Source organism: Emydura macquarii, unplaced genomic scaffold, assembly GCF_026122565.2.
Source record: "Emydura macquarii macquarii isolate MOO-44397 ecotype Brisbane River unplaced genomic scaffold, CSIRO-AGI_Emac_v2 contig_968, whole genome shotgun sequence".
NCBI lineage: Eukaryota > Metazoa > Chordata > Testudines > Chelidae > Emydura > Emydura macquarii.
Genome location: NW_027131105.1, coordinates 14388905 through 14415098, shown reverse-complemented (window position 1 = coordinate 14415098; position 26194 = coordinate 14388905). Strand labels below are relative to the sequence as shown.

Sequence of the window (26194 nt, the reverse complement as noted above, 5' to 3'; positions counted from 1 at the left end):
CCTGCCCTGGCTGTAGGTATACAGAGGATTTCCATTGCCCAGTCCCTTGCGCCAGCATGAGCCCCACACAGGAAAACAACCCACCGATGGCCTGGCGCCCTGCCCCTCACTGTGGGAGCTGTGCATTTTATACCCACCACCCCGCAAAGCAGCCCCCTCCCGAACAGAGAGGCTCAAAAACGCCACAGCGCCCTTCTCCCCCACCTGCTCACACAGCACAAGGCAGCTTACAAAGCTTTCAATGCATTTCACCAGTTACTTAATTGGACTTTAATGTGCTGAATGGCTGGTCATTAAAGAGATGTTACTTTTATAAAGACACAGAGAAAAAGACTTTCACAAAGGAAGGGAGAAGTAAATGGTGCCAAATTTACTGAGAGGAGAACAGCATGGCTGGAGTTCGAGCAGGGTGATCGGGAAATCAGGGCTCTGGGGGGCTAGTCCCACCTCCTCCACTGACTTGCTACATGGCCTTAGGGGAGGCACTTCCCCTCTGTCTGTTCCAGTTTCTTGGCCATCTATACAACTGGAGTAAGAATATGGACCCACTGCACAGGGGAGGATTAACATGTATACTGGGATGAAAGGTGCGGTAGGTGCAAAGTACTAGCTTCCACTGGGATTTGTTTGCCCCGACCATCCAATATCGCAGGAATCTCCAGCTGCCCTGCCTGGTGTTAAATCTTCTGTTCCTCCAGACCTCAGATAAGAAGTTTGAAAGGCTTCAGCAGGACAAGAGGCTCCCTCTCCCCCCCCCCCCCCAAATCTGAGATCTCTGGCTCAGTTCTTGGGCAGAGATGACCCCCCCCCCCCCCAGCAGCCCATGGGGGTACCTAGGATTTCCAGCAGGGAATGGCACAGGCAGGAAACGTTGCCCCAGGTAACTCCACAGAGGACTGTGTGACGGTGCTACGTTTCACCACATGCTATCCACAACAGCGCCCAGCAAGAACAGGCAGGAAACGAGCAGCAGCCAAGACTCCCCCAGGTTGGGAGCATACCTTCCCTCCAGCCACCCAGGGGCGTGAACCTGCTACCTCCCATGCCTTGGCGCCCATCTTCTGGAAAGTCAGGTTTCCTCAGCCATTTGCTAGCAGATCTCCTTGAGACACCAGCCAGGTCCTCAAACCATTCAGCAGATTCCCATGATGCCTCCTTTGAGGTGCCAAGGGAGCAAAGGATTCCGGGGCCCACTGGGGATGGGGTCACTGTATGAAAGGGCCAGAGAGCCCCTGATTCAACGTGCATGGCTAACATGTGACAGTGCCCCTTCCCCTCCTGGGGAGCGCCAACTGCCACCCTCAGGAGAAGCCCACTGATATAAACCAGCCAGCCTCCTGATATAAACAGCCTCTCTCCTTCCCCTCCACCCAGCCCATCTCCCTGTGCACTCACAGGGGCTGCACTGCACTGCGTTGCTGAGGAGAAACCAAACACACAGAGACTTCAACACCAGGTCACCAGCCAAGCAGAGCCTCCCTGCTCTGCTCCCCAACTGTGGCGCTACAGAGCCGGCTCCCTCTCATCCTACGCTTCCAGAACTGCCCCCTTTACTGCAGGGTCAGGACCAGGGGCCTGAAAGCACCAGCCAACAGAGCACGGGCACACCTGATTTCCCACCAGCTCTGAGGGAGGAGGAAGGTTCTGTATGGCAAGCGGGTCACCGTGACCTTGACTTCACTGGTGCCAGTGTTCGCCCCATCCCGAGACCTACATCAGCACCACTTGACAACAATTCAGCATTTGCAAGGCAGAGAGCAGGGCTGGCAGAGCTCCAGATGGAGGGGGGGGGAGGTTTCAAAGCAAGCAGTGCCCACACATTCAGTCTCTGGCAGAGGCCTTTTCAGGTGCTCTTACCACTCAATCTCGCCTCCCCCCCTCCCCCCCACAGCAGCTTGAAGTCACACTCGCCCCCCCCCCCCCCGCCTGTGAAAGCACCACCAGGACCATGCACAGTAACGCCCAGCAAGCAGCACGGATGGAACTCTTGACAGATCGCCCCTTAGCAGCACGATCCCAACAGCAGCCCCGCCAGCTCCTTTCTGGCACACCGGGGTAGTTCAAGCAAGGCCTTGGCTCCTGCTCCAAATGGTAAGTGCCGTCCTAAGCAGCCCGTGGAACTCGCTCCAGCTGAGCAGGTGCCAAGTTCGAGTTGCCCTTGTTTCACAGGCAGCGTTTTGAGGTCCTAACCCCTTCCCACTCCATCCCCAGGGCTCTCCAAGGTACCAGCCTAGAGGGACGTTTGTGCGGCTGCACATACATGTCGCGCAGACTCACACGGCTGTGCAGGACCAGCATGGAGGATCGAGGCAAGTGTTTAACTGCAAAGCTTTTTGGGTGCTGAGTTAACTGATTCCAAGAGCCGCCAGCCTTGGCAATCGTACTAATTGTAACAATATCACATTTCTCTGATCGCATCTGGTGATCGTAAAGGAGCCCAAAGCACGTAGCAAGTGGTATAGTCACAAATCACTTCCCCCACTACTGAAATGTAACCACTTCTAGGGCGGAACACCGTAGGCAGGCAACAAGGACAGGGAAACTCTGGCCCAGGCTCCCACAGCTAAAATACCAACTCTTAGGCCACGTCTACATTACAGGTGCTATATCAGCACTACAACCCCATAGTGTAGACAGAGACTACAGCAATGGGAGGGGTTTTTCTGACTCTGTAGGAACTCCACCTCCCTGAGTGACAGTAGCAAGGTCAACAGAAGCATTCTTTCATCAACCTAACTGCATCAACACCGTCTATAGCTACAGCACGCGGGAGTGGATTTTTCACTCCCCAGAGTGCCGGAGCTTTGTCAGCCTATGTTTTAAGTGTACAGCGGGCCTTACAGAGAAATGCCAGGCAGTCTTTAATATTCACATGGCAGAGGCAGCACCTGATGTTTGAGGATTTGTCTGAAAGACCTACACACTGAACTGCACAGGACATGATTTAAGGGTAAAAGGATATATTGACTCTGCTGGGGTCTGAACTTCAACCTCCAGGCCCCTGGATGATTAGCTCACAAAGCCAAAAGACCAGAGGCAGGGGGAAGTGCTGCAATTTCATTCCGGAATGCGTGCCTTCAGAGGACCCCTCTCAGCAATGGACAGCCCAGACAACTCTGGGGCAATGCCTCTCCACTGAGACACCCTGTGGTACCCATACATGCAAGGTGCTGCTGTGTAGCAAGGTGAGAACTATTTGTGTCATGCATTGTTTTTATTCTAAGTATCTTCGCCCTTTACAAGCATTAATGAATGTCTCCCCCTCTTCTGAGAGGCAGGGGAATATCACCATCACCATGTTACTGATGGGGAAACTGAGGCCCAAAGAGTGGAAGTGACTTGCCCAAGGCCCCATAGCAAATCCATGGCCGAGGGAAGAATAGAACCCTGGTCTCTTGACTCTCAGTCTAATGCCTTATCCACAAGGCCACCCTTCCTCTACCAGTGGTTCCCTCTAGATGGTCAGGCCTGCCAGTCACTCTTCAGTAAGGGGGAAGTGCGATACATGTTCCTTCCATGATGCCAGTTACCCCATACACACACAGCATGCCGCAGCAGCACAGAGTGCTAGCCCAAGATGCCCTTCCCACGCCAGGCTGCTGCTTTGCTTGGTTCTGAAGACACCATCAGGTGTTTCCAGTATGTTATTCCTGCCACACACAGAGGAACCAGAGTGTAGGTCTTCACCCCTCTTCTCCCCTGAGGAAACGGTCCCTCAGCTCCCCATTCCCGAGTTATCAAACACAGGGTCCCACCTTTCTAATGGGACTTTGCACAGAGGAGTAGGTCCCATGCAGTGCCTGCCTTCCTCTTATTTCAATCAAGACAGTTCCCATCACTGTGACTGAACTAAGGGGCTGATCTCATCCCTGTGAGCAGCAAGGCGCAGTTTGCAGGGTACACAGGAGAGCTCACAGTTCAATTGCCAAGTCTGAATAACACACGTTCTATCAGTAATAACGTCACTGTAACAAATTCATGGCCACCTAGAATGTCACAGGGGTTCCCATACTTCACGTTATCGCTGCTCAGAACTTCCCACTTGGCAACACCAGAGAGAAAAAGAAGATCTTTCTCCCAAAAGTACAGGACCTGATCACTTGAGGTACAGGAGATGGGCGAATGTGTTAGTCATAAAGGTTGTGTGGTGCAATGGAGCAGTTCTGATTCCATCCAAGAAGGGGCAGATGCATCTGAACACTACCCAGGTCATTGTATTATTTATATGGTCATCACTGTGCAAGGACAGATAAGTAAATACCGAGGTCTCTGTCACAAGGAGATTACAATGTAAATCAGAACTGACGAAACAATGACAACAGACTATGAGGAAGAGGGAATTAGGACAGAGACCACAAGATGCAATGACAACAGGGAGGGGGAAACCAGTATACCCCGTACACACCTCCATAAACACTGCAGGGGGGAGGGGGAGAATGATTCTTTACAGGGCGCAGAACATTAACTTGTTTTCTCTCATGTATTTCTGGTTAGTCACTTATATTTTAGGGACCAGGCACCAGAGCCAGAGGAAGTCAGGCTGGTGTGGAGACTGATAAGTGGAAGGCACTGAAAGGAGAGCACTCGAGTCTTGAGTCACTCGAAAGGGGTGGCAGGACATACAGAAAAGAATGGAGAAATGAGAGCGGACCAGGCCGGGCAGAGCACATTGCGCTGTGCAGGAGGCAGGGCGGAACTCTGGGGAGTTTTTTTGTTTGTTTGTTTTTTTAAACAGATCCACTGAGCCGTTTGGTCGTAACTGTGCTTTATCATCATGGATCCTCCTTAGGCGGCAGCTTCTCTCTCACTCAGAACTTTGACTCTGTCATTAAAGGGCAGCTTCCGATAGCTGGTGATTGCATTACTCAATAATATCTGTCTAAAGCACTCAATGATTAAAAGAAACGGGAAGTTTTATTATTTACAAAAAAGACAAAATGATTTGGGTTCTTGAGGTTTGGATGAAATTAAACAGAGGATCAGACTGAGTAGTGATTGAATGAAGTGGACGGCTGTGTATTAAGAGCACAGAGACAGCTGGCCAATCCAATTTTGTTTCCACCGCTCGTACATGTGCTGGAACAGGTTGGGGAATCATGGAGCGGAGAGGGGGTCTCCTTCATACTATATTTTTCCATGATGGCTACAGCCCATTTTGAGAAAGACAATGGCTTGAAGGTTGCCATGGGGCCCTCTTCCTGAAATAGCCACAGTCAGCTTCTCTATGCTAAACTCCCCCACCCAAAGTGTCCTATCACAACCACCAGCAGCGCTTCGCCAATGGTGGGAGTGCTAGTGCAGAAAGAGGACAGCATTTTAACCACTCCATCACCTAGACCTTGCAGGGCTGAGCTTCAAGTGTCTCACCAAAGATCCTATGGAGGAAGTCCGTGACAAAGTTAGGAACAGAATCCAGGAGTTCTGACTCCCAGTCCTGCACCTTAACAACAGCGCCATCCTTCCACCCCAAACGTTACACTCTAACACAGCCATGATGGGCAGTGCTAACTGCCCCAGACAGCCACGATCCGCAGCTGGGAACCTATCCCCTGGGTTCCAACTGGAAACTCCATTCCCCCTGGAGACCTCGCAATTTCTTTGCCTACAGGAAGTTAATCCTGTTCCGCAAATATGACCACCATGGATACCGGACTTCGGAAACCTCCAGGCAGACGCTTTGGAGCCAAGCCCAGGCCTGAAATGGACTGCATTAAAAAACCTACACCCAAGCCCGGGCCGCATGTTAATGCCAAATCAGAGAGCAAGGCAAATAGGCCTAAAAATACATTCCATTATTCTGCCTGGACACAAAAGTAAACAGAGAAGAACTTCCTGCGACAGAGAACAACCCTGCAGAAGGATGACTCAAACAGCAGCAATGCACCAGGAGCGAGGCGGCGAGCGAGGCAGGGCCAGGGCACTGCAGGAGAACATGCAGAGGGCTTGCTGGGGAATCATGTGTGTTTATTTTAGAAAGAGAGAGAAAGAAAGAGAGGGAGACAGGTCTCCCTCATACAAGCACAGCAGGAAACCTGCCATCAGAAGCAAAGCTAACACAGCAGCCACAATTGCCAGACTCAGTCAAACCTCTTTTATCCCACACTGGAAAGGAAATTTGCTAACAGTTTCACCTTTAAAGTGGCCAGGAAGCCCTGATTGTTTTAGACTCTGGTCACAGCTGCTCCATGAACTAGACTGGGCTGGACTCTCTGCCTGCCTGGCTGCTGCCAAAACAAACACACACACACATACACACTTCAAAAGACCCTTTCATCAAAGAGTCATTGACTTGCCCCATAAATGCCTGCATCCCACTCTAATAAAGATATGGAGACAGGCCATTCACTGCTTCTCCAGCCTGTTGAGCTGCTCCTCCCACTGGATCCTGCAGACAGGTCATTATCCCGTGTTTGTGACTTCAGAGATGTTGCCGTAAAAATCATTTAGGGTGACACAAGAGGGTAGAACTAGGATAAAAATCAGGATTAAAGGGGCGAAGAGGAATTTAGGTTGAGTACCAGGGAAAAACTCCCTAATCCAAGACTTGGATACTACAGTGCCTTTTTAGGGCATAGATTGATAGAAAAGTGGGCAAGATCCACTATATCAGAGAATAGCCACCCCTAAGAGTTAATGGAAGCCCCACTGCTTGGAACATTTAAAGTGCTGTTACGATCAGCAAGGTGCAACAGATCTGCCTCCCATGGACATTCAGTGCCACCAGAGCCCACTTCACTGCTTTTATCCTTGCAGAACCGGCACAGCTACAGAAGCACAAGCTGGATTCTATTTTGGCTTGGGCACCATTAACCAATCATTCTTTACCTCTGTTCTCATTGCAGCGTCTTCATTTCTGGCGATGATACACAAGTCAGAAGGCGCCCAGGTTGACTCCTGGAGTCTCAGGCATGTTTACAGAGCTGACGCTTAGAAAAACCATCAGCTCTACTCAAACAGAGGGAAACTGATCTGAAATCAGTGAGATAAGGAACAAAGAGTCCCACAACCACCACAACAGCTTTACAGTCAAATTTCAGAGACGAGCACCACTTTGAAAACGAGGCTAACTCAGAGACTTGATGAATAAGGAAATATCTTGATATCTAGGGCCCCGCCCCCCCAAGAATGGGAGAAATGGGACCTAATGGATCTTTATCTTTAATCACCACGATTCACTTGCTGTGGTCTGTGATGGGAAATGGACCAAGAAGAAACCAGCACCTTATTCAAACACACCCACTCCTTTGATAACTAGGGAAGATAGGGGGAAATTACAGGAAGGAAACCCCACACGCACAGTGGACAAGACAGTAGATTGTAAAAGACAGGTGTATTTTTAGGTTCGCCTTCATGGGAAAGTCTTGCAGCATTAACGAAGAAAAGGCTTGTAGTTCTACCAGTAGAAGCTTGTACTGTATGCACCTCGACTAAGCTTAACTCTTTCCTCCTCCCCCACACTAATTAAAAACAAATTCTCAGGGATTTCTCCAATGTTCCCCAGCCAGCGGAATCATTTTAACAAATTTCATATCACACACACATCGGGTCTGAGCTGACGTCTACTGAAGTCAGTAGAATGACTTCAATGAGCTCTAAATCAGACTCATTCGGATCTCAGTTGTTTTGGATGTATGCTGGTGTATCTGCTCTGTCTGCAGAGGAATCACCCCCCCTTTCTCCTGGTGCAGCCTACATCAGAGCCTAGTTCCACCCCCAATGCGGTGTAGAGTTGTCTAGTGATTAGAGTGCAGCCTGGTAGGCAGGAATCCTGGAGTCTGTTGCCAGCTGTGCCACTGACTCACTGAGTGACCTTGAGTGAGTCACTTAACCTCTTCCTGTGGCTGGATTGCCCCAATGGAGAAACAGGAAGCAACTGAGGCATGCCTCCCTCAGGGGTATGGGGGGCTTAATGTTTGCAAAATAGTTTGATCTCCTCAGATGAAAGGGGCACTATAAGTGCACAGTATTACAACTATAAAACAAACAAACAAATATGGGGTTTATCAGAGATATGTTTTTCCTTCCTTTGCAATTCTGCATGCAAAGCAGCACAACATATCATCCAGAGTGAACGGGTTTACAGCCACCCAACCACCACATATTTTGAAAATTAAAAACCTTTACACTGCAGAAAACCACTTCCGAGTTGGCCCCAACCCCTTTCGAGATGGAAGCATAGCATTTTTCAATCCCCAGCACGGTGGGTTTGGGCAGAGAGACGCACAAGAAAAGCAATCCCAGTTCTGCCATTAGCAGTTGGTCCATACAAGGAAAAAGTAACACAGCCATTGATAGAACGTGTTTGTTCAAATGTTCCCGTGCTCTTAGCATCTTGACCAATTCCAGGAGGATTAAAATATAAAAATGCAAAGCTCCAGCTGTTGTCCATCTTTCCACAAGCACACCTAGGGATATGAGATATGCAGGTCTGTGCCCCACACACTTCCAATAGTTTATCTCTTTCTGTCCCCTAAAGTGGATCTCTCTCCATTCATAGCAGCCCCATTAATGGTAGAATTGACAGGCAGCAGCACCCAGCTTTTTCTTTTACCACCTGCTGGCAAGCAGGCATCATAAAGGACTGGACTGGTCTAGAAGTGGGGGGAACCAATGCACTGCCTCATAGCCCAATTTAGCATATGTTCTGTGGTCTCTCTCCTGTTTAATTAAGGGATGCGGCCCACATGGGCCACGGCACAGTGTTTCATCCTGACCAGAGGCTGCTCAGAGCTTCGTGGGGCACTGCATGCTGGGAGCTGTAATCTCTACAAACTGCTCCTGCACACCAAAGAGGCGGGCCCCTGCAATCTGCTGGATTTTATGCAGATCAGGCACTGCACTCAGGTTCCTGGTTAGTTAATGCAGCCTCTCAGCTGGGAAAAGTTTGAGCAGCCAGGTAATTAACAACAGACTAGCCAGCTGGCCGGGCAAGCCAGCCTGGAAGAGACAGGGCTAAACATGAACAAAAATGGACATGCTGCAAAATTCTAGGGTTATTTCCCACTTCAGAGAAGCAAGAGATGAAACGATCTGTTAATCAGGGAGTTCATTTGAGGAAGGAGGAGGTGGGATAGGAGACAGTGCCCTAGACTGAGCAGAACAGATATTAGAAGTGTCACAACACTTGATCTTAATCAGAAAACAACAGGAGGTGTAGAATGAGGGGGGGGGACCCTCTTCCTCCCCCCAGGTGCTAGTATATGAACCAGCAGTGAATCCAATATCCCCGCTGGGTGGCTCCATAGCAAACTGTTTAAACATGTGGCTATGTAAAGCCTCTGTATTTTCCAGCCATAAACACCACCCCAATTCCACCCCGGAACAAGAGAATTCAGGACACCAGATGCTAGCCGCCTTGAGGAGTCACTCTGCCCCCAGCCGTGCCACCTCCGATCAGCGGGCTCAGAGCTCAGGAAAGCTGGTCTTGTGCTTCCCAGTCAGCAGAGACCACATTTGGAAGGAAACAGTTTCCACCAGAGCTGATTTTCCTGTCCCCACGCGTTTCACAGCCTCAGAAGCTTCCCAGAAGGAATATCACCCCTCACCCGTTAGTCACATGGCAAGCAAAACCCTCTCTCCCACCCGCACACACCACCTCTAAATCCAACCTCTACAGCTCGCCCCAAGTATTCTTCATCCTATTCATCAGACCTCTTGGCCGGCATTCCCACAGCATGGGCAGAGGGGGAGGGGCGGCATAACCAGGGCCAAAGCCAGGAACTCGCCTGCAGCCCTCCCCCTGCTCAATGGGGCATGGATCCAATAACGTCAAGCTAGGAGACACAAAGGCCGAGGTCTCCCAGGGGTGAGGGGCCATGGGGCCATGCTTTGCAAACTGAGACTACGCTGAAGCAGCAGGGACTTTGCTAGCATGCACATGCACAACTTGTCAGCTGGGAGCTTTTATTCACTGTGGTTTACATGCACCAGCCCTGAGGTTTCCACCCCTCCAGCCCAGCAGAGCTGGACACGTCTGCTCCCAAAGAGAATTAGCACCAGGATAAGCCTGCCCACAGCCTCTCCAAGAAGACCCTCTGGCCCCATCTGGCAGGGGGTGCTCACCCTGAGAGGCTTTAGATCCCAGTGGCTCAGGGTAGAGAGAGAGGGGACAAGGGGGAGGTTAGCCAGCTCCAGCTGTACTTCAGCCTAAGGCAGAAAGGATTAACACCCCAGGCAGAGGGTAGACATGCCAGGCCCCCAACTCTCCGCTTATCCACATCCCCTGTAGAGATAAACAGGCACTGATCAGCCCCCCATCCCCCCCACCACTGAGAAGGGAGGGACGTTCCCTTTAAACAGTGCTGGCCAGTTCTGTGCCCGAGGCTGTAGACTCCTTGGGGCACAGGCCGGGTTGGTGTCACCCCCAGGGCCCAGCACCAGGGCAGAGTTACTGACATCGCCAGCCCTGCACAGATGGCCTTGGCAGAAGGGACTGGAAATTTCTATTAACTTACAAGGGAGGGGCTTTGCACAGGGTGGGCGCAAGAGAGTGCAGCTGTAGGTTAACCCTTTCTATGCTGCTTCCCCACTGGACCTGCGGTGGGACTATCAGGTACGTGCTGTGCCAGCAAGGCGTGGTGCAATCGAGCCAGGGCACACCCTGCCATGCTCGCCAAGCAACATGCACACTATAGAGCCTCCCTGGATGATAACGGCGAGTCTCTCCCAGGAAAGGGTCAGGGAGATTGTGGGCAGGTGTCTGCAAACGGGACAGATGAGAACTGGCAGCAGTGGTGCAGGAAGCAACACGCAATGCTCAAACCGGCCCCACATGCAGCAAAACCAGCCGGAACCTACCTCCACGCCAGCTTCTCCGACAGCCCCGACCTGCCGCCTGAACAGCAGGGGCCTGCATCCCTCGTGAGGGCCATGCTCTCAAGGCAGGCCCACTTCACCTACTGCCACTCTCCCCCGGGCCTCAGAACCCACTTGGCAGGACCTCTCCGGCAGCACGATGCTCACTCACAAGCACACAGGCAGCCACTTGACTCATGCAACAGACTGCTCCCCAAACATCTGCCAGAAGGAATCCTCTGCTCCTCTACGCGTACAGCAGTGGAGGGGCCCAGCGCAGCTGGAAACCAGAACGAACGGTAACAAATGAAGGACACTCGGACATTTGGCACCCAGCGGGGCAACCCCTGCACTAGGCTGTCGGGAGACAGCCTGCAGGGGACAAAGCGGCAGGGCTCGCCAGCTCTCTCTCCCCAGCTAGATCACAGACTCGCTCTTGCGATCATTAACCTCAGAGCGTCCCGGCTGGGAAATGGGGATACGACCAATGACCCATTTTTGTGAAGTGGCTTCAGCGCCTTGGATGCAAAGTGCAAAACCCCAGCGGCAGTGAATTACACGTCTCTCTAACCCACCGGGAGGCGGGGATTTCAGGCAGGACTCGCCGCATTCACAGGCCACGAGGCGTGACTGCCAGCTCCACAACGCCGCTGGGACTAAGAGGCAAGTTGGGCGCTTTGCACACGGGGGGCAGCAACTCTCTGGCTTTTCAAGGATGCAAACCTGGGGTTTGCAGGTTAAACCTGCTCAGCCCTGAGCCTGGAAACAAGGGAAGGGAGGCCCATACCTGCTTTTGTGGGGGGAACCAAAGCCTGAAGGCTCTGGGCTTCCCCACACAAAGGGTGGGGGGCGAGGTTTCCTACCCCAAGGAGGTGTGAAGACCAAATTTCACACTGAACATGATATTAACCCTTCCAGTGCCTGCAGATACTCTCAGGCAGCAACAGGAAAGTGTGGGAGGAGCCGCTCATATGGCGTTCTGGCAGCCAGCCTCAGTATTTTGTGCACAACCAAGCGGACCATAACCCCTGCAGCACCAGAAGGACATGGTAGTTACCTTGCAGGCAGCCACAGGATACGTTGGCCCCATCACCAAAGGGCCAGCGGCACGTTAAGCCCAGCTCAGTCTCCGCTAGCACTTTAAAGAGACGCTGTCAGGTTAAAAACAATCATAATGAGAAGATCTAATTCCCTCCACGGGTTACGGACAGGGCTTTAAATCAGCAGACGCGAAAGGCTTTCCGAAGCCCGCTGACTTTCCACCCGCCAGGCAGTTTGTTTCCTTTTTCCTGCACTTCCCCAATCTCAGGAGAGGGAGACTACATTGGCCTGTTTTTTCTGGATCTCATGCAATAGCCTCAGTGCGGCTGTGTCTGGGTTTCCAACACCGCGGGAGGAAGTTTACAACCAAACAGTGCTATTGGTACAAGGGTAGCATCTAGACTGAAATCAGAGTCCCAGCATGCCAGATTAACAAATGACAGGAGAGAGAGAGAGAGACACAGCTTCGGCCCCAGTGAGATTACAGTCTAAACAGACAAGGCAGACAATGGCTGGGAGGTGAAACAAGGTGCAGAGATAAGGTGACATGCCCAAGCTCCCCCAGCAGCTCAGGTCTGAGCTGAGAACTGAATCCAGGTATCCGAGTCCTAGGCCAGTACTCCACCCACTCAACAGTAACCGCTTCCATTAATAACAAAACAAACACGGCAGTTGCCCTGGAGGCAGAAGTTCATAGAAGTTAAGATGAGAAAGGGCCATTATGATCATCTCTTGCCAGAGAACTTGGCCCAGTAATTCTTGCCTCAAGTTCCTAACTTCCGTCTAGCACTAGCATCTCTTCTAGCAAGACATCAAGTCTTGATTTAAAGACTGCAAGCAACGGAGACGCCACTACATCCTTAGGTATGTTGTTCCAACGACGGAGGCCAGATCCGGCCTGGCTGGCAGTTAAGAATCAGAGGGGGAAATTCTGTAGAAAGAATCTACGGCCACCATTTTTCTTCTGAGTCAAACTGAGTCTGTCATCTCCCTCATGCTGCAATGAGCGGGAGGCCAATCTGATTCCTGACGTCGTAGAGGAGGGATCAGCTTCAGGCTTGGCCCAACTTGCCCTGATCTAATTTCCTAGCTTGCTGGAGATCCTCTCACTCAACCTACTCCGCTCTCCATTCCCAGCTATAACAATCCTCTCCGAGGAGCAGGGCCACTTCCCAGAAGCCAAGCCATTCTGAGCTGTTCTCGTTAGCAGGTCAGCTCCATCGGCAGCAGGGGGTTGGAAAGTCCGGGAAGTGAAATTGGTGCTTAAGAAAGCGACTAGTGCCATTGGCTTGTATGTGGCACACAGCAGCCAAAGAATCAGTCCCTCAGTCCTCACCTGCAGTCCCTTCTACGGCACACATATACTGGATCCAGCCCCTGCTATCACTAGTCAGGTTGAATGATGTGATGTGAACAAAGGGAGATGTTGCCACAGCCAAATACATTTCCCATCATCTGCAGAGGTAGGAGCTGAACCCACGTGTACAGGGGGGGGAAAAAGGCAAAACACAAACCTATGACCTAAAACGAGTTTCCATTTCATGCAACCTTGTCACTGGTAGGATTTTCTCCCCTTGCCACCCTAAACATAACAGCGGGGGGGGAGGGGAGTCAGGGGAACACACCACATCAAAGCATCTCCCCACATACAGCAGGGGAACAAAACCTCTATGCGTATCAGATGTTGCTGTATGTCTTGTGGAGAAGCCACCAGAACAGGGAGCCAGTTAGGCTACTAAATGCAGAATGCGCATAGTCCAGTCATGCTTTGGTGGATGTTTTCTGCTCTCAGACTGCTGGCAATTACACATGTGCACAGACGGAGACACACAGATATTCCTTGCTTCCTAACCATCTGTTCCAGCCCCTTGGTAGGCCAGTTTAGCCAGAGGTATGAACCATCAACCCTCCCCTCCTAAGATCCATATATCTTCAGCAGCCAATCCCTCTGGGAGGTTCGCACTCTCGCTCGCTCTCTCTCATGCACGCACGCGCGCGCACGCACAGTTCACCTGGTAACCTAGCAAGAACACGGCAAGTCTCACCTTCAGTGAACTCAGCAATCCCACAGAATATCCACGGCCCCTCCAGCAGTGGGAAACTTCTCTCCTTCCCAAACTCACACCGGGTCCATTTTGCAGATTCCCTGGCAGGCTCTCACTCCACAGTGCAAGTTCCCAGTTCTCAATAAAGACAGTGAACTGACTCTTATATCAGCTTTACCTCCAATTCCCCTAAGCTCCTTGCTAATACGAGCCTCATGATGAGGTTTACCCGAGCCCAATCTGCTCCATAAGAGCTACCTGCTTCTCCTTTCACAAGAGGCTTTGGTTCCCCTCCTCTCTAGCAGCTTCTTTCGCTGCAGCTCAGTCCCTGCTGGAAGCCTGGCTCAGCCTTCCCGAAGCACAGATGCTCCTGCCTGCAGAGAAGCCAACGAGAAAGGGCCCATGGAAGTAAGTCAGGACGCGGATCCTTTCAAAGTTCCAGTCCCACAATGTAGCAAGAGTTTTTAATTGCCCGAGGTGGAGCTGGCCTGGGAAAGCTGGAAGTAGGGAGATAACTTGAGAGTTCATGGAGTCTCACTGGACCGCAGGATGGGAGAGAGAGAGAGAGAGAGAGAGAGAAGCCTCTGAAAGTCTTCCAAAAGCAACAAAAAAAGAGAAGGGAAACTATGTTTCAACAGAGTGACAGAGGCTTCATTTTAATGCAGGAAGGGCCAACAGCGTCCAATCAAAACAATAGCCAATCCATGTGCACACAGTCAAATTCTACCTTGTCCAACAACCCCAGCCCCCATACGCACACAGTCAAATTCTCCTCTGTACAACCCTTGTTGACTTCAATCCGGCTACTCAATGCAGGCAGAATTTGGTTCAAAACATCAGCGCTCCTGAAGAAAGCCTACGCAAAGCAAGCACCAAAGGATCATGGAATTCAGTGTCTCAGAGTAGCTCCAGGAACAGGTGCTGGCTAGCGGGCTAGGATGCAGCACTTTTTGCCTTTAGCGTCTTTGGTTCACATCCAGCCCAGGTCAACGGTGAACAAACGTTACTGGCTGATGGCTATGCATGCAGGAAATAAGTTGAGGGTCTCAGACCTGCGCCTTGGGGACAGATGGCTGCATCACGAGGGACACCAGTGTAAGTGACGTGAATTCACTCATCGGCTGCCACAGCAAAGGGACCAAGAAGCCTGGCCTCCGCTCTTGCACCTACAGACATTCCTTCCAGGCAGGGACTGAGGCACACTGATGGATCCAGCGTCTCTTAAGTACAGAAATCTACTTTAAAATAATGACAATATCCATAAGAGCTCACGCAAGTGGCACCACCCCACAGAGTGCTGCAGGGTGGCCTTACTGTGTGTCTTGTCATGACACAGCATGCTGCAGTAGATTGCAAATAATCTGTGGTCACCAAGAATTTCAGCATTGGCCCTACATTAAGTCTAAAAATTTCATGATGGCAACAGGGGCAGAACTGGGATCCTTCTGCTCCAAAAACAGCTGCCCATTACATTTGAACTAAAGGAGATTCCTGCTTGACTGTGAGCAGCATAGAGCCTCTGACACACAACTGAAGAGTTCTGATTCCATCCAGAGGCAGTGGTGCACATAGGTATAACTGCAAGACTATGATGTAAATGACAACAGGGAGCATGTCCTAGTAGACAGGGCACCAGACTAGGAGACAGGAGATGTGCCGTCTCTGCCACTGACCTATTGTATGATGCAGGGCAAGTCACTTGTTGGGGTCTCCGTCTCTCCTCCTTCCCCCTTTGCCCTATTTTGATTACAAGCCCTTCAGAGGAGGGACTCTCACTTCCTATGTGAGAACCATGTCTAACACAAGGGGGCCCCAATCTCTGCTGGGGCCTGGAGGTGCTACCATGATACAAATAATAATAAACAATAGCTCCTGTCAATTTCACACAGGCCCACTCTGTGTTTTAAAGGCTCATCCACACGCACGCACCCCCTCCAAACATTCTACTTTGGAAACAATCCTGCTGACGGTTCCTCGATATTTTCTGCATTTCTCCTCCCCCATTTCTTTCTGGTGACAATGGGCTGAAAACAGGTTCTTGGCTTTTTAAGAGATCATCTAGCTGTTTTTTATCCCACTTGAGACAATAATAGCCACCCCCTTTTGCATCATCACAACTGGAAATGATGCTGTCACCGGAGAACAGGATCTCAGGTAGGAAACTACAGACTAACACTTACAAATCAGAGATCCTGCACTCATGCCAACACTTCTAGGAATAAAAATGACTGGGGAGGAGATGGGGGTGGAGGGAAGTGTGACATAGCAACATAGCAGATTTTAGAGAGATGAATTTCAAACATTTTCTCGAAGGCATTAGCAGCTCTAAGCTTCCCACGACAAACTCTAGACGTCTCCTCTTAAGCGAGTGCCTCCCAGGTTAGGGAATCATTCCCTCCTCCTTACAGAAGTAGAAACAACTGTCAGCACTTCCCCAGTGCCCTCAATCCAAAGCACTTTATCATCTTTTATGACTTTAACCGCACAAATTCTCTGGGATGTAATTAAACATCATTATTCCCATTTCACAGATGGGGAAAGTAAGGCATGGAGAGGGGAGATGACTTGCTTAGAAGAGCCAGGGTTGAATTAAATTGCAGAATCCAAACTCTCCTGAATCTGAATGCCAAAATCCCTAATCTCAATTTTGTCAGAGTTCAGGGTGCTCAGAATCATCCTGCTAGAAAGGGACAGGATTCACATGCAAACTCAGGATCAAATCCAGACCCTGGGCTCTCTGTTGCCCAAGATTACACAGTAAAACCAAGGCAGAGCCAGGATTAGAAAAAAGGTCCTCTTGGCTCTCAGTGGTGTACTTAAAGAGACATAGCCAACCCACCAACTAGAACTTTTTGTAAAAGTGATTAACAATTTTTTTTTTTAAATTTAAGTGCCTTTTAATCAGCATGGCTTGAAATTTATTTATTTTTTAAAGTATTTTAAGAGTTTTTCTGTTCCCCTGTTGCTATTTATAAAGGTCTTTACAGCAAGGGAGAAACTAACTGATCATATAGAGGAAAAGTAAAATGAACTATCCACAAGGTGCTGTTAAATGCACAAAGTAAACACACTTTTCTGTTACTGTCACCTTCGGTGTTACTCGTGACTATATGCAGAGTTGGCATTTTCAGGCGGATATGTAGTTTTCAAATGGACAGTGTCTCTAACCATTAGGCAGCCCTTCCCCTCACCATGTCAGAATGGTCCATTAATGCCAGTGCCCTGCCTTGGACAACAGCCAAAACCCAAACGCTTCTGAGGTGGGCAGCAAAGAACCCTTCATGCACCTGATTAATTGTACTATGGCAAATACCATGTGGGGAAATGTCCTTCCTAACCAGAGTCAACCATTGGCATTTGTCAGCATGACTGTGGTTTCCACCTCTTTGGGGACTCAGTTCTGCAACAAGCTAAGCATTTTGGCCCAACCCAGCAAACCCCTTAAGCACTTGCTTAACCAATAACTCAAGCAGGCCCACTTTAGTCAATGGGACTACTTAAGTGTTTAAAGTTAAGCGTGTGCTTAAGAGTTTTGCTGGATCGGGCCCAGAGCATTCAACTCTTCACAGGATGAAGTCCAGGAAGCCAGTAATGAAGGGCCAAGTGCAGGAACTGAGAGAGACAGAAGTCAGCTCAGATTCTAAATGTTTAGCTTACTTTCCGCACATGGCATGAAAACAAGCCTCTCTCCTAACCCCGTGCATTGTGGACTGCAGCTCTGCTTTGGGGAACTCTTAAGAAAACATGAATCACTCAACACTTATCAGTTCAAAACACCCGTGCAATTAACAAGATTTTTTTTCCTACAGTATAATTATATACATTTTAATGCAATTACCACCCCTGTATTTTGTACATTAAACAGTAGGCAACCAAAAGGAAGAGAGAGACTTCATTTTTCTTGGCTGAGCATTCCTGAAAATAATAGTATATTGCAAAATTGCCTTGCCTAGAGGGGTTTGTCTTTGCAAGAAAAGGAAGGAGGAGAATAGAAAAGGGGAGATGGGGGGAAGAAACGGAAAGAAAAAAAAATGCAAGTACAATATATGTTCTCCACCACTGTTATATAATTTGTAAGGTGCCACATACCGGCAGCTGGACCCTGGAAAATAACCCTCTCCCAGGCATCACATCCATCCCCAAGAGCCGAAGAAAAGTAAAACCAAATAAATAAAACAAATGGCCGTCAGTCAGTCCCCAAAGCTGGGGTCATTAGGCAGATTAAAGTTCCCAAGCTCTGGCCAGCGGCATGGTTAGCAAAGTGCAGTTAAAGTGCCCAAATTGGATTACTACTTCTCTTCAGTCTCGGTGCCAAGTTGGCCAGCAGATTGAGGGATACGTGAGACAGCAAGAGGGAAGGGGGGGGGGGAGAAGCATGCAGGCTGCTCAGCAAGCTGTCAGCCATTGAGCAGCCTCAGCGAGGCTACTGCAGTGGAGAGTCAAACTACATCAATGGGGGGGAAAACGAGGCTGATGGTGTTGGCTGCATTTAGGCAACTTGATAGAGTCACGAAGGATTGCAGCGGATTGTGCTTTTAACACACACCTTTGGGCAGTGGGATGATGCAGGAGCGCTGTGCACAGAGTCAGGAAAGGGCAGCCCAGTTTTGCAGGCTGCCTGTCTCCTATGCCACCACAGCACCATCACCCTTACCATCCATCCAGAGCTCTCAGTCCACTTTCCACCAGTGAGCACTATTATTATTCCTAGCTGTACAGATGGGGAAACTGAGGCATGGGGGGGGGCGCAAAGTGACTTGCCCAAGACCATACCGCACATCAGGAGCAGAACTCAGGTCTCCTGTATCCCAGCACCATCGCCCAACTAGTATAGCACAGCTGCCTCGAGAAGCCAGAGAGATTATAAAACTAATCTAGTGTTCAATCAATAAAAAAAATACTCTGCATTCAATTAAACCACCACCACAGTTCAGAAAGGATTCCATCAACGTTGAAAACAAACACACCAACCACATGTGGAGCATTGGATAAGGGTTAAACATTACCCCCTTTGTTCCAATGCCCTAGTAGCTGTAAAACCATCATCTGACACAAACCCAGGATTATATTATAAAACACTTTGCACTTACACAGCACCCTTCCTCCAAAGGACAAATAGGGAAAAAAGAAAACCCAGTTCAGTTTAAGTTTGACAGTCTAGACGCAGAGTTCGTATTTTAAGTTGATTTAAATTGGCTTAAGCATTTTGTCACGTAGGGAAACAAGAAGCTTTGGCAGGTGCTTTTCATGCTCGTCCTAAATAAAGAGTAACATCAGTTTTTAACAGCGAGGCTTTGTTAGCCAGTGGGGCTACATTTAATCTCCCAACAAGAGAGAGATTTGCCTGAAGTGGAAAGGATTGGAAGCAGAGATGGTGTGAAAACAAGGCAGAAGTGGGGATAAATCACAAATGCAGCATCTAGCAGCAAAGGCTGCTCCAACAGGAAATGCACCTACACGAGCGAGCTGCTGGTTTGAACGGTTTCACTTTAAAAAAAATTAAAAAAAAAAAAAACGAAAAGTGATTGCCACTTTTACAGGCACAGACCGCTGTTCCCCTCCAAAGTGAAACAGGACCTGCTCCTGCTACCAGGTCAGAAGACTTCTTTGGTATGAAAGGCATTAGACACGGTTAAGCCGCATTGTGTTTGCTGAAAAGGCCCTGTATCCAGTCAGTGCTATCGGCTCTGCAGAAGGCCATCAGGATTTATTTCTTAGTTAGCACTTCTCCATCACGGTGCATATGACATTTGCTCAAATAAGACTCCCAGACGTATCTGGATGAACAAGCTGTCTGTGTTTACACATGCTGCACCCAGTGTGCTTTGCGGTGGTAACAGCAGTGGGACGCAGGCTCCCGTGTTAAGATTGAGAGTCAGGACGTAACCGCATCCCCCGGTTGATCATTTCTGCAAGTGGAAGTTGTTTAGAATGTGCCACTTGCTGCACAGACAGTTCCTGTCTTGAGGAGGGGACAATACAGCAAAGCCCCTGCTTTCAATGGTGACGCTCAGCTTGAGTCACATGGGGAGTACTTTTCAGAGATGACGAGCACTCACAACTCTCACTGACCTTCGGTGGAGCTGCAGGCACTGAGCATCTTTGAGAAATCAGGCCCCAGCTGTCTCAGGTTGGGCATCCAACCAAAAATGGAGGCATCCAAAAAACCATTGTCCACATTTGAACTAGACTCTCTAATGCTCCTCCTCCCACACACACCCACCGACGCTGAGCTTCAGTTCCACTGCCTTGCCTCCATTCCCCCCACACAAGTGAGCAGTTCCCTCATGAGAAATTAAAAGGATATACACTCAGAGGACTTCGTTGGCTAGGTTCTCACAGGTATCACAACAGAAGTGGGTCTGGAGGACAGATTAAGGAGAAGGTGATGGGTTACTGTGACTAGCAACCCAAGATCTTCACTTCAAATTCTTTGTTCTTTATGGTTTGAGTCATGTAGGGCCTGATTCAGGTCAGTATCTGTGCCTGCCAGGACCCTGGTGCAAAAGCCCACCACAGGGAGAGGCCATAATCTGCACCTGCTGGGCTGTAGGGGGGCCAGAAAAACCATGGAAGTGAGGAGCTATGATCAGGTAAGAGGCATTTAAGGGCAGTTGGGGGATGAGCTGACAGAGGAACCCAAACTATAAACTAAAGCTACCCCTACATCCACTGAGATCTCCTGGGAGGAAGCAGCCACATTCCCTTTGGTGAGTGGGCATCTCCTGGGTGCTGAGAGGTACAATTTACAATATGTACAATTTACATGTACACACGCCAACACCAGCGACTCTGGACCTTGCAAAAGAAAGAACTAAGTCAAATAGCAACAAAAACCTGAAGCCAGCCTTGGCCTACAGAATAAACACAAACAAGTATCTGTCATAAGCATTGAGCTGAGGGCCAAATGGTTCTACCAGTGTAAAATGGAGAGTAACTCTACTGAAATGCACATGCTTGCACTGGATCTATATCCGTGTAACAGCACACAACCCAGCCCAAAGTGTTTACTTCTATTCTCCCTCTCGGTTTTGGAGAGGAATGGCTGATCGATAGTGTCTTTCTGTGTCTGAAGGAGGGAGAGGGTGAAAGGCATACACCCACAGTGGAACGGCAAGGCAGACGCTTTTACTGCCCCCTCAGATTTTAGCAGTGTAAATCTCCCACAAAATAACATTAGCCTTAAACCCTGATGTGTGTCCCTCAATCCCATCACTGCTTTAATTGGCAGGGGCTCGTTTATCTATTTCAGAGCTCTCTCTGCCTTTAACAGGAAAAGTGCTTCATCTTATGGATAGAAGCAAGATTTTTTTCATATCCCAAACCACAATCTAAGGGTCCATGGAGGTTGACTCCCATGCTCTACCCCAAATCTTACACCTGAGGAAAGGGGGCTAAATGGGTAAAACTTTCCATTCCCATCCCTCACCATGTCTGTTTAAGAATGAGTTATTTTGGGTATTGATATCTTACTGCACTAACAAAAATACAATACAAAATAATCTTTAGAATGTGATCTACAGAACAGAAAGCCCAGGGATCAAACTATGGAAAGCAAAACGAACCCTTGGCTGCTGTTTCTTTACAAATTCATTGGAGAGGGACTACACATTATATATCTCCACTGGGATCTTAATCCAAAGAGACAGATCTGTTTAACTTCCCTGCATAAGGGATGACAGTGGGTACAGTCAAGTAACACACAGATCTGGAATGGGTGCACTGGACTCCCAGCCCCTCCTCTTCGTGGTGCATCTGTGTGCTATACGATCTCATATTTTGGATCCAAACTCCTTTCCTCCCACACAGCCTTGATACTGTTTCACTACCCTTAACACTGTAATTTACTAATATCAGAAGAGCTGAACTATGCAAATACTCAGATGCAAAACCTTCTCTCTTTGTAACCACTTAAGAAATTATCTCCGCACCATCTAGGAGTTTTCTACCCTGCTGATTTTCCCTGGCTTCCTTACTCAACAGATTTTGGTCATGTATCTCTCTCAAGATACCAGTGGAGTCACTCATTTTACCCACTGAGTACATACAAAAGACCTTGAGATTGTTCAGGAAACAATTAGATGCTGTTCGGAGGAAAATGGTGTTTTCAAATGGATAACCTTTGATGTAGTCAACAGCCTTTTCTTGTCCCTTTTACATGTCCCGTTGCAAAAGAGATTAATAATTTTCATTCCTGCAAAAGGCCAACAGCATGCTCTTATACAGAATACACCCGGCAAACTGATTTTATCTTGAGCAAGACAAAAAGTGCCTATAAAATGCAGCTCATCTTCACAACTTTTCTCCCCTCAGAGTCCCTGACATAAGAGGATGACCACGAATGTTTATTAGCATGTTTGCTTTTGTTTTTCTCTCCTTGAAACATGGGGGACAGGGGAGTTAACAAGTAAGGCTAATGCCTGTCTTTTCCCTTCCAATCCATCTCATCTTTAACCAGTGACCTTCATGTCAAGTTCTGCTTACATACTTGCTCTCCTCACCCCACCTCCCCCAGTGCACACACTCTTTGCTAGGGAGAGAAGGAAGAATCTCACTGGGGGGGAGCAGAAAAGACAAACACCTATTTTATAAAATCCCAAGAAATACAGGGATTTAAATATTTATTTCACAGAGCATCCAGTGAGTATTTGCAGATCCCTCTCCACAAACACATAGGAACTGTGTATGCATGTCCATTCCTCAGCATAGTGGATATATGAAAGTGGTCAAAGAAAATAGACAGGCAAATAACTCTTTTCACCACCTTCCATGTTAATATTAGAGGGCTTCACACACACTATGAAATGTGTATACCCCTGTATATAAATCCACCCTGTGGAACTAGATATAGCTATAATCACAGATACACATTGTGTGGAAGAGCACAGCAGCCTTTCACAAACTACAGTATAATAAATGCTTCACCCAGACATAACACTATCTTTTTCAATGCAAATGTGAATTAATCCTCACAGCACCTCTGTGTGATCTGGTCAGCCTCCTAATATTAAAGCTGGGGACAACTGAGGTGCAGAGAGGCAAGGAACCGACGATCTCTGCACATTTCTATACATGCAGACCCACCCCTACTGCCCATTCCACTGGAAGCAAGAAATAAGCCACTGGAGAGGTCTCTAGACTGAGCTGCTCTGGTCAGTTTCACTAGCGCAGCTGGGTTAATGCAGACAGTGGAGGAAATTTACAAGCACAAAAATAGCTGCTTCATCTTGGAGAGAGGAAATTCGGCATGGGAATGAAAATCCTCCCAGTAGGGCAACAGCGACTGAGACCAACGCACCCCAGAGTGCATCTAGAGAGTCGTGTGTACAGTGCTTAATTTGTGGCAGGGCTGAGCCCCGGCACCTGAAGGTTTGGCCGTTCATAGCCCCAGCACCTCCAGGCTTGCTGCATCAGTTATAAAAGTAAAAGAATTGCTTGAGCCCTAGCACTTCTTTCATTACAGATTAAGCACTGCTTGTGTACCCCCACAGCCCACAAAAATCCCCTGCCTGGCTGTACCCACTACAGCCTTGGAAGATCTGGCGAGTCACCCAAGCGGGGAGGAATGCATCTCTGTCCACACTCTGACCAGCAAAGGCCAGGGAGGCATCTCCTCCAGCTGCCCAAAGCAGGAGCAACACGAGCCCCCAGGCACACTGGGCTTCCCCAAATAAAAGATGAACCGCACACTCCAGTCAAAGTTCCTCAACCCCAAACACACAGAGAAAGGAGAGCCCCAGGGACTCAGATGAGCAATCACATTAGGGCTAGGGGGACAGCTCTTTCCTCCCTCCCCCGGAGACCCACATTTGGACACTAGCCCCTAGGAAACTGAGCACAACACTAGAAAGAGATGGACCTTATATACACCCCTAAATAAATTATACACTGGAAAAAAGAACCACCCCCTTTCCCCATCCAACATCCCCTGTCCCCCACCATCTTCCAAAATATATTTATGCTGAACAATCAGAGTAAACTTTTCCCTTTAAACCCCGGCACACGGGAAGGGGGGGGGGAATACTGCTGGAAATAAATACAATCTAAAGCAATTTCTTTGCTGCCGGATCCATTGCAAGAATGACTGGAGAGTTAGTCACTTTTGCAATACAAAGCTATTTCCCAGCTTCGCAGCCTTCAAATCCGGGCAGGATTTTACAACCTCCCTCCCCCCATCAAGCCCAGATCCAGCTCTTCTCTATAACAAGTCCTGGGGAGGGAGAAAATGCAGTGCAGCTTTCACAGCCTCAATAAATGCCCCATTTCCCCATAACAGCCAGCTCGCTTCCCTCCCTAGGACTTAAACAGGGAGAAGAAAGCATCTTTTAAAAATAAAATACAATACCAGGCAAGTGTAAACGAAGGGAGATCTGGCATGGCTTTCCCTCCTCACTCACTCCCGGCCATGCACACATACAATCCATCCTGCCTGCTGTAGGATCCCCCTCCTTCCACAGCCCTGCTGCATTCCCCTCGTGCTGGATCTTCCCTACCTTCCACATTGCCACTGCATGTTGTGATTTGGGGGAAGGCGACTTCTCTCCCTCTCGACCCTCCTCATGCAGGGGAACAGCAGTGGCACGTTTTAACCAGAGAGGCATTTTAAGCTTTAAAGATCATTCTTCCCCCCTCCACAATCTAGTCTAAATGAAACCGGTGCAACCACATGCTGATCAATTTCAGTCCTTTCCATTTCATTCCCCCCACACACACACACACACCCCTATTACTCAATTTCAAAAGCAGCAGATTCCCTTGTTCTCCACACTTTTAATACCAAACCCTCTGCACATTCATTTTAAACTCTTTCCGCTCCAACCCTGCCACATTTCAGGGGAAGCCATTCAGACTCAGTCTGAAGCCGATTTCTCCTGTGCAATCCGCCCACCCCTTCTGATCTTTTTTGGCCAGGCGATCACCCTCTTCCCCCACACACCCAAACGTTTTCTTGTCTCTCTAGTTTACATTCTTCCTTCCAGTAACACAACACACACACACACACACACACACACACCAGCAGCAGCAGCAGCAACGATCCCACCCAGCAGAAGAATCCAACAAACTCCTCTTCCCCTGTGCATGCGAAAAGAAAGAAGGGGCTCCCCGTCTGGGGAGGGGAAACTGCAAATCCTACCCTGGCGAAGCACAGGCTCCCCCTGAGCCGAGAAACGCGGAACATTTCCACGTCTGTGTGTGTGTGTCTCTCTCTCAGATGGGGCACAACTGTTCCAGAGCCCGGCTGAGAAGCAAGGAGAAAGGCATTGCAATCCCCTCACCCTCCTGCACAGCCACCTTTTTCCGTGCCTCTCCCTGCACAATCACCGCCTCTTTTTTTTTTAGAAGAGGGGGTGGAAAAAACCTCTGCATCCTGGGAGCCGAAGGAGGAAAGTTGGATTCTGGTTACTTACAGCCTGGACTGGAGCTTGCTTCAGATGTGCCAGCCATAATCACATTCCACGCCAGCCAGCCAGCCCTCCCCTCTGCAAGCCGGGGCTCCGATCGCTCCTCCACCGCCGCCGCCGCTGCCTCTGACCAGCATGAATGGAATGGGAATGGAATGCAGCGCAGGGTTCCAGTGGAACTCCAGCCTCGATCTGACTTCCCAGGGAGAGAGACTGAGGCACACAACACGTTCAAAGGGGCTGCTGCGGGCTGCCGCCCCGGCTCTGCTCTCTAGAGGGCGCCCTGGCCCGCGCCGAGTGGCGCACCGGGGCGAGGGGGAGGTGGAGCGAAGGGAGGAGGAGCAGGGGAGCCCAAAGGGTGGGCCGGGCCCCCCGTTAAAAGGGCAATGTCACAGGGGCAGGGCTGCCTTAAAAGCGTCAATGCCCACGTGCGCGGCAGGAGGGGCTACAAGGACTGGAAGAAGCGGCCCTTCCCTTGTTCTGGGCTCCCCAGCAGGGCAGGCGGGGAATAAACCAGCGGTGTGCGGGCACCCAATACCGCTTTTCAGGCTTACAGCGCCCTCCAGCCACCGATGGCTACAACTCTTTAAGCACTGCCCCTTGTAGCATCACCCCCGTGTCACCCATGTGGAAACTGAGGCACACACACTGAGAGGCCAAGGTCACAGGGTGACTGTGGGCAGAGCTGAAAATAGAACCCAGGAGTCCTGCTTCCTAGAGCCACATACCCACGCACCCACCCTCCTGGAGCCAGCAAGAGAACACAGGAACCTTGACTCTCCGCCCCCTGTGTCCCACTAGACTGCACTGCCTCACAGAGCCAGGACCAAGGCTCAGGAGACAACTCTCAGTCCCTTGGTGCAGCCACTAGTCTACACTGCTGCCTGAGCGGTGAACAGTGGGAACACGTGT

At 49.6% G+C, this 26194-nt stretch overlaps 1 protein-coding gene across 8 annotated transcripts in view; it reads right to left on the bottom strand.

Moving 5' to 3' along the window:
- PLXNA1 (plexin A1) overlaps window positions 1-25617 on the bottom strand; it is a 253854-nt gene extending 228237 nt beyond the window's left edge. For all 8 annotated transcript variants that reach the window (XM_067544295.1, XM_067544297.1, XM_067544301.1 and 5 more), the window contains exon 1: window positions 25289-25617. The gene's annotated coding sequence lies outside the window, so the exon portion shown is untranslated. The remainder of the gene's footprint in view (window positions 1-25288) is intronic.
- Between the last annotated feature and the right edge of the window lie 577 nt (window positions 25618-26194).